Consider the following 8,187-nt stretch of genomic DNA (forward strand, 5'->3'; position numbering starts at 1 on the left):
ACGAGAAAAAGTACTTCAACATTAAATAATTCTCAAAAATATTAAATTCTCGAAAAAAAAGAATTATCATGATTTTTTCCTAATTTTCCCTAATTTTATAGGGCCTCAAAATACGATAATTTTGAATTCCACCAAACCTATCTTATGGCATTCCAAACCTATAATTTTTCAGATAATTTTTAGCAATTAATTTTACCAAAATACCATTGATATTTTAAAAATACTAATTTTTTAGGATTTCTAAAAATAATTTCTAGAATATTCCTAATTTTTCCTAAGAATCCCATCGTTTACGAAATTTCCAATTCCGCCCGACAATTCTCAAATCCAATGAAAATTTATAATTTTAATGGTTTTTTTAAATTTTTGGGTCAAAAAATATATTTTAAAAGGAATTTGAATGGTCATGGGCGCCCGAATGGACACACCACATGCCAAACACCAATCCCACATTTTCTTGAAATTTAAAATAACTTTTGTCTAATTTTTCACTAATTTTTATTTTTTTAAATTTTAAATTAACCCCAAACGTATTTAGAATACGAATGGTCAAAAAAATTTGAGAATCCCAACAGTTTTCTCGGAATACGAAAAACCCGACACGCAACCCGATGCCAATGGGACAACAGCAAAGTCGATATAGATAGATATAGGCATGCACACACATTTTCGATCGAGCGTGCATCAAAAACCTCAGCAAAAAATTTCAACCCGATGCCAATGGGACAACAGCAAAGTCGATATAGATAGATATAGGCGTGCACACACATTTTCGACCGAATGTGCATCAAAAACCTCAGCAAAAAATCTCTATCACACCACCTAGGTGATAAATATCATAATTGAAACTATTATATTAGAAATGTCATTGCTTGTAGACAATACCGATTCATCTCTTATATAAATCATGCAACTTTATGATTGATGTAGTTATATACTAAGAATTTGTTAGTACCATTTGAAGGAAACTTGGCATGTTATAACAAATTTATCTTAATACTATAATTCATTAAAAATAATAATAAAGTTATGTTATGACAAGTTGTTATGCTATAATTATATAGTTTAAGACTTCATGATGCAAATAAAACTTTTATTTCAATATAGGTATTTAAATATTAAGTTTAATTTTGTTTATACTAATTTTGATGTTTAAATAGGATGATGAAAAGAAAAAGAAAAAAGCCACGCCAAAGCTGAAAAGCAGGAAGAGCTGCGCAGGTAAGCGAGAAAGCAAAGTGAAAAGCAGGAAAAGCTACGGAGTTGGCAGCTCTATAAGAAAGAGAGAGCAAGCGAGAATGGGCAAGAGAGAGAGAGAGAGCAACCCCTGCGCAGATATCCAGGTACTTTGCAAGGATTGAAGAAGAAGATGGGGCAGGTGTTGGGCTGCTTGAAGTGCGCCGGCGGCGGCGATGAAGCTGTTGCGGTGGGCGGCCACGGCGTCCACGCTCAATGCCGTTCACAAGGCGGAGGAGGTCGCCATTCGCAAGGCGGAGGAGGTACGCCGCCCGAGCGAGGGCGCCCAGGAGGATTCCTGGCTCTGTACCATCATCCCCATTTTGGGTCCTTCAACTCCTTTTGATCCTCTCCACGTCAATTTTCTTCTCTCAGAAAAATAAAAAAGGGTTTTTTCAACCTCGTTGTTATCCCCATTCTGAATTCATGTATCATGCTTCTCCTTGGCTTGTCTTTTCAAGCTTCTCCTTTCAGCTTTCAAATTCCGTGAGTGTAGTGTAGGATTGTAGTTCTAATAGAGATGGAATTTGTAATGGTGAGAACAAGATGGTACTTTCAATTTTGTGCCATGCATATGCAGCATCATATGGGGGTTATATGCTTCTTGTATCATAACCCACCCCAATAGAGAATTGCACCCCACTAATAGATCTATTTGCTTGCCCCAGTAAGAGCATTTTTCATTCTCATATTGTTGATGTAGGGCTTGTGTATGGTCTAACAATTGTGCTATTAGTATGTTGTAATCTCTAACCCACCCCCCTCATGCACCATGTCCATTATACCGTATTACTCATAGTATTTCTCAAAAAGAGTCATCCTTGCTTGTTAGTAGTAGGTAGATATTCCTTCTGGTTGAGGGAAGATTGTAAATAGATTAGGATGAGTCACCTTGATGTAGCAGAGTGGGTCGTGGTAGAGCCTTCTCTTTTTTACTTCTGAATCCTCATGCTTGTCCCTATCATGTTTTCTTAAAGTGCTTCCCATTACCTCAGTTATTTTCATGTTAACTTAAAGTGCTTGCCACTACCTCAGCCATTGTCACCTTTACTTAAAGTGCTTGCCACTACCTCATCCGTTATCATGTTCATGTTGTGTTATGCTTTGCCGCTACCATAGCCATTGTTACCTTTGAGTTCCACTTCTAAATCCTCATGCTTGTCCGTGTCATGTTTTCTTAAAGTGCTTGCCACCACTACTTCAGCCATTGTTGCCACCTGAGGTAGAGTCACTGGAAGCTGATTATCCCATTGCATAAGTGTATCTAGCCATGAATCCATTTCTGCATCTACTTTGGTGAAAACAATTGTGTGGCATAGTAGTCATAGCCTCTATGACTTCAGTGACCTTCTGCATTTGTTCCTCTCTGGAGTGATCTTCTCCGCTAACCCATGTCTGTTTGCACATTCATGGCATTAGACATAGGCATACCTTTCCTTAGTGACCTCCGGCAGAGCCATGAGCATGGTCAAAGCATCATTGTGCTTTTGCATAGCCATACTTGTCGAGGACATAGACATTACATTGATGTGTTTGTGGTAACCTCTACAAAACTCACAACAGTCTCTGGTGTACCCACTAATAATTGAGACATTTATTGTATTAAAGGTACATTAATGAGCATGTTGTGAATTGGTTCATTGAAGGTAAATTGATAAGCACATCCTGAATTATTGAAACATGTTTATGATTGGAACCCAAACCTCTAGAATCTATGAATGTGGAAAACTGTATGTTGGGCCTAGGAGACTTAGAAGCTTTGTGAGCCAAACTTGGGAAGATGGCAATCCATCATTGCCACTTCATCTTCAGGTTGCACTCTTGTTGCACTAGATTATTCTTGTGTGTCTTCTCAGTGTGTCAGTTTAGATATCTTGGCTTTTCTTGCAACATCCCAATGTACAACATATGAGTTCTTGGTGTACAATATCACTTTTTGCTTCTGCAACCTTTAATTCCTCTTTATCGAACGGCTTTATAAAGTAGTGGCTTCCTTAGCCCCAGCTTCTAGGAAAGGAACAACTACTGCATAGCTAAGAACCTTTGTTAAGAGGTACAGGTTTGTGACCTTATGTGAGCGGGCCTTTAGGTAGTTCATCATCTCCTTATGGACATGGAAGGCCCAAAAATTTGGTTGATTTATGTGAAACTTATGGAGGTACGAGTTTGTGACCTTATGTGAGAGGGCCTAGGAAAGGCACAACTACTGCATAGCTAAAAACCATTGTTAAGAGGTGAGTGGACCTAGGAAAGGCACAACTGCATAGCTACAATTGTTAAGAGGTATGGGTTTGTGACCCTATGTGAGTGGGCCTAGGAAAGGCACAACTACTGCATAGCTAAGAACCATTGTGTTAAGAGGTGAGTGGACCTAGGAAAGGCATAACTGCATGGATACCATTGTTAAGAGGTATGGGTTTGCAACCATACATGAGTGGGCCTTTAGGTAGTTTGTCATCTCCTTATGGCTGTGGAAGGCTCAGTCATCCAGCTTACCCATGGAGTCTGTTGACGTCCAATTGATTGTACCTATCTAGAGGCTTGACTTACATTATCATGGACATTGTCCTTCCAAGTCTATTGTTTGAAACATCAATGAAACATTCTTATATCCAATACCATTATTGTTGAACTCCTTTTTATGCATCACATCCAGCAACAGCAACAGCAGATAGACCTTCTTTTTGCCTAAGTTGTGTGTAGGGGTTTTTAGTGGTAGTTAAAAGGCATCTCTGATAGCATCTACTATGACTATGACTATGACTTCCACCTCTATCTCATCAGGTTTCCTCACCTTTCCTATCTTTATTTCCATATTATATGTTGTGAGGTTCTGTTAATCAAGCTTTGCACATAGAGCTTGATTGATTGGGAATGGCATGGCAACAACAAATCCCTCCATACCCACCTTTTCTAATTTGTTATACATCCGGATCCACCAAGCTTTTTATGCATTATGGGGAGTGGTTTGGAAGTTTACCAATCCTTTGCTTGTGTCTTCATCTCTTTGTGAATTATGCAGCATTCTGTTGTACTCTCCCAGATGGTTACCTTTCTACTTGAGTGGTTTCTTCAAGTTACCCCACTTTTGTTTGGAGGGAATAGATACTCTCACATATGATGAAGTGGCATTGGACTCTGTATATGGGATTCTTTTTTTTTTCTAGAGGCACCATCCTGTTGGACAAATAAAGCAATAGTCCAGCCTCATTCCTATAAGGCTAGTTGGCTATGGGCCTTGCCACCCGTTTTTGCAGAGAGATCTTGCATTTTTTGCTTTTGAGCATCTAGCATAGTAGCAACTTTAGTGCAAAGAGAAGCATTATTATCGTCTTCAACTTTCTTTTGCCTTTACTTCCATTTCTTTCTTGGCTGTGGTAATGACCCCTGTTCCATTTTGAAGTTCTCTTATTTTGGTCTCTACTTGATGTCTTTCTTCGACATGGAGATCTGTAAACTTTAGTGCTTGCCCCTTGGCCTTAGATGCCACCTTGTCCTTAACTACCTGGGTAAGATCTATTTGCTTGCCAGTGACAACATTTTTCATTCTCATAATTACTTGCATGAGGGGGTGGGTTTGAGTATGGTCTAACAATTATGCTTTCAGTATGTTATAATCTGTAACCCACCCCCCTCATGCACCATGTCCATTATCTCGTATTACTCATAGTATTCCTCAAAAGAGTCATCCTTTCTTGTTAGTAGGCAGTGCTTGATATTCCTTCTATTAGGGAAGATTATAAATAGATTAGGACAAGTCACCTTGATGTAGAAGAGAGGAACGTGGAAAAACAAGTTTCTCATGTAAAGCTTTCTTTTTTTACCAATTGCATAAGCGTATCTAGCCATGCAACCATTATTGCATCTACTTTGGTGAAAACAATTGCATGGCATAGTAGTCAGTGACCTTCTGCATTTTTTCCTGTCTGGAGTGATCTTCTCTCTAAGCCATGTCTGCTTGCACATCCATGGCATTATACATAGGCATATCTTCCCTAGTGACCTCTGGCAGAGATATGAGCATAACCACTGCATCATTGTTCTCATGCATAGCCATTACATTGATGTGTTTCTGGTAGAGACATGAGCATATAGTCACTGCATGATCACTGCATCATTGTTCTTATGCACAACCATTACATTGATGTGTGTGGCAGAGACATGAGCATATAGTCACTATATCATTGTGCTCAATCAGTGCTCATGCATAGCCATACTTGTCAAGGGCATAGACATTACATTCTTGTGTGTGTGGTAGCCTCCATAATAGTTGCAGTGGTCTCTTGTGTACCCACTAATAGCTGAAACATTCTTTGTATTAAAGGTACATTGATGTGAGCATGTGGTGAATTGGTGTATTGAAGGTACATTGATAGTCACATCCTAAGTTATTGAAACACATTGTACGATTGGAACACATCCCAATATACAGCCTATAAGTTCTTAGTGTACACAACAGCACTTTTTGATGCAACCAGTAATTCCTCTTTATCGAATGGCTTTATGACGTAGTGGCTTCCTTCACCCCAACTTCTAGGAAAGGCACAATTGGGCCTTCAGGTAGTTCATCGTCTCCTTATGGATGTGGAAGACCCAATCATCCGACTGCTCCATGTGTAACTTATAGAGGTACAAGTTTTCAACCTTACATGAGTGGACCTAGGAAATGCAAAGAATGTGAGGAAAAGAATGACCTTGAGCTCTTTGTAAGCAAACAGACACATACACACACAAGAGTAGAAAAGCACACGAGAGAGATAGATGGCTGAATTTTCTTGTATTCTCTTCTCTTATGTGCAACCATAAACTAAAGACAAAGGTCGATCTCCATAGTGTGAACTTGACTACATGAGCTGGCACTATTAACTATGTGATAACTCTAGTATACCAAAGTGCCACATAGACTAGTGGCATATCACTCATAATATCACTAACCATGCCAGTGGCATAAGTGTACCAAAGTGTCACACAGATTGGTGGCATATCACCCATGATCTCACCAACCATACCAGTGGCGTAAGTATGGAAGCTATCACCCAAGAAGATCATGAATGTCCATAGCACTAGTTGAGCTCGATATCTCAACACTCCCCCTCAAGCTCAAGTCTACACATTACACTCTTCAAGTAAGCTCCTAAACTTATAAAGCAACTCTGTACCCAATGTATTTGTGAAGATGCCAGCCACTTGATCCTTTGTGCGACATCATATATCAAGTCCACATCACTTGTAGGACCTTCTCTCTCATAAAGTGATAATGCATAGAGCAAATCCACCTTGCTAGAACCTTCTCCCTCAGAAAGTAATAATGCACCTCAATGTATTGCTTTCCATTTCTGATTTCCAAGTGTCTACTCTACTCAAAAGAAGTGGGCTCTATCTCATGTATTACTTGAACCATGTAAGCATAGTGATGGGCTGTATATCTATCATATATTACTTTAACCATGTAAGCATAGTGATGGGCTATATATCTATCATATATTACTTTAACCATGTAAGCATAGTGATGGGCTATATATCTATTGTATCTCAACCTGTTAACAGGGTATTATTTCTTTTACAAGTGGGCTCTATCTCTTGTATTGCTTTAACCATGTAGGCATAATAATGAGGGTTCTATATCCATCATATCTTAACCTCTCAATAGGGTATCTAACCCAAGTAGATATACATACACCTGGATCACTACCAAGTGTATTCAAAACAACCGTGGTTCACCATGCACTAGGAGAAACCACTGATGAAATACCAAGCTCTTAATCAAGGCTTTGCTTGGAGCCACTAGAGTCACCATCTCCACATATAAGAGTGAGCTACTGATAGATCCGGCATAAAAGGTTGATCTACCTTTTCCTTCCCTCTCCATGATACATGTGTACCAACACCTATAGTACCACAAAAGGTTGATCTACCTTTTCCTTTTATCTGTGTGATATATGTGTATTGGCACCTATAGACTAGTCCCCAAGTAATGGTGCCAAATATATTCAAGAGCTTACCTTAACCTTGCTGAAGCATGTCTAATTGGGTCTTGCCTTCGAGCTGCTAATGCAACTTCCCATTGTGGGTGTGCTAGCTTGTCCATCACGTCATCACTCTGTTATCACACTGGAATGCTCCTTGCCCCCAAAGGAATGAAGGGAGAGCTCTCAATGCCTAGATATGGTGGTAAGAAGAGATATGATGGTTCTTTCTCACAAAAGGTGGGAAAAGGAGAAGCTAATGGAAGAGGGAAACCTACAATCACACCTATTCAAACATGTATCCATCAAGCAAGTAAGAACACAATAGCATGCAAGCAAGTAAGAAGAGAGAAGGAGAAGCTAATGGAAGAGGGAAACCTACAATCACACCTATTCAAACATGTATCCATCAAGAAAGTAAGAACACAATAGCATGCAAGCAAGTAAGAAGAGAGAAGAAGAAGAGCTCACAAGAAAACTATTGTAAGGGAATGATTGCATCTTGCTTATTATAAAAAATGACTTATATACAAATGACTAGTCCAAACTTAAAAAATAGTATGACCTCTATTACTAGTCTTAAGCAATGATGCACACCAAGTCCATAGACTTTCACTATTTGACATTAAGCGCATGATAAGGCCATTTTTCATGTTCCAATGCCGTCTTACAAAAGTTAAGCGTATGTTCTCGTGTGGGTAGAATGGAAAATGCCTTATGATAGGTCGAGCGGGTGAAACGATGTTAACTAATAGAGTTGTTAACATGGCGTTAGCTAAGCTTATCCATATATAGTGCCTTAAATGGACTTATCTGAATGCTTCAATGGTGATAAGCATTATAAGAAAACTCCACTAAATGCAAATTGTTCATCCACCTCTTGGGTTCACCTCTTTGGTTCTCGTCAACAAAATCTCGAAGGATATCCGCAATCACCTAGTTTATCCTCTCTATCTGTTCATCGATTTCCAGGTGCTAAGTTAGA

Source organism: Cibotium barometz, chromosome 6 (assembly GCF_041138505.1).
Source record: "Cibotium barometz isolate CiBa-2024 chromosome 6, ASM4113850v1, whole genome shotgun sequence".
NCBI classification, from domain to species: domain Eukaryota; kingdom Viridiplantae; phylum Streptophyta; class Polypodiopsida; order Cyatheales; family Cibotiaceae; genus Cibotium; species Cibotium barometz.